Below are 298 nucleotides of genomic sequence, written 5' to 3' on the forward strand. Positions count from 1 at the left end.
GTGGAAGGGGAAACAGTGAGAGAGAGAGATGGGGGGGGGGATCAGAGGAAAAGATAACCGGTATTGCATTGCATTAGCACACAAACTCACCTACATAAGCGCGCGATAGTGTCGTCGCCACTATGTACGTACGTGTCTGCATTGTTGCAGTGTGTACGTGCGTGGGCGACTGAGGGAGAACAATATGCATTATACTACCTTTCTAAAGCATCTGTACGTGCTAGTACCGTTTGCCCTGTTCAATGGAGAGCGTTCACTTTGTGCCGACGAACATGCGTTTGTGGCGCTTATTTCTCTC

This window comes from Penaeus monodon, chromosome 27 (assembly GCF_015228065.2).
Source record: "Penaeus monodon isolate SGIC_2016 chromosome 27, NSTDA_Pmon_1, whole genome shotgun sequence".
Taxonomy (NCBI): Eukaryota; Metazoa; Arthropoda; class Malacostraca; order Decapoda; family Penaeidae; genus Penaeus; species Penaeus monodon.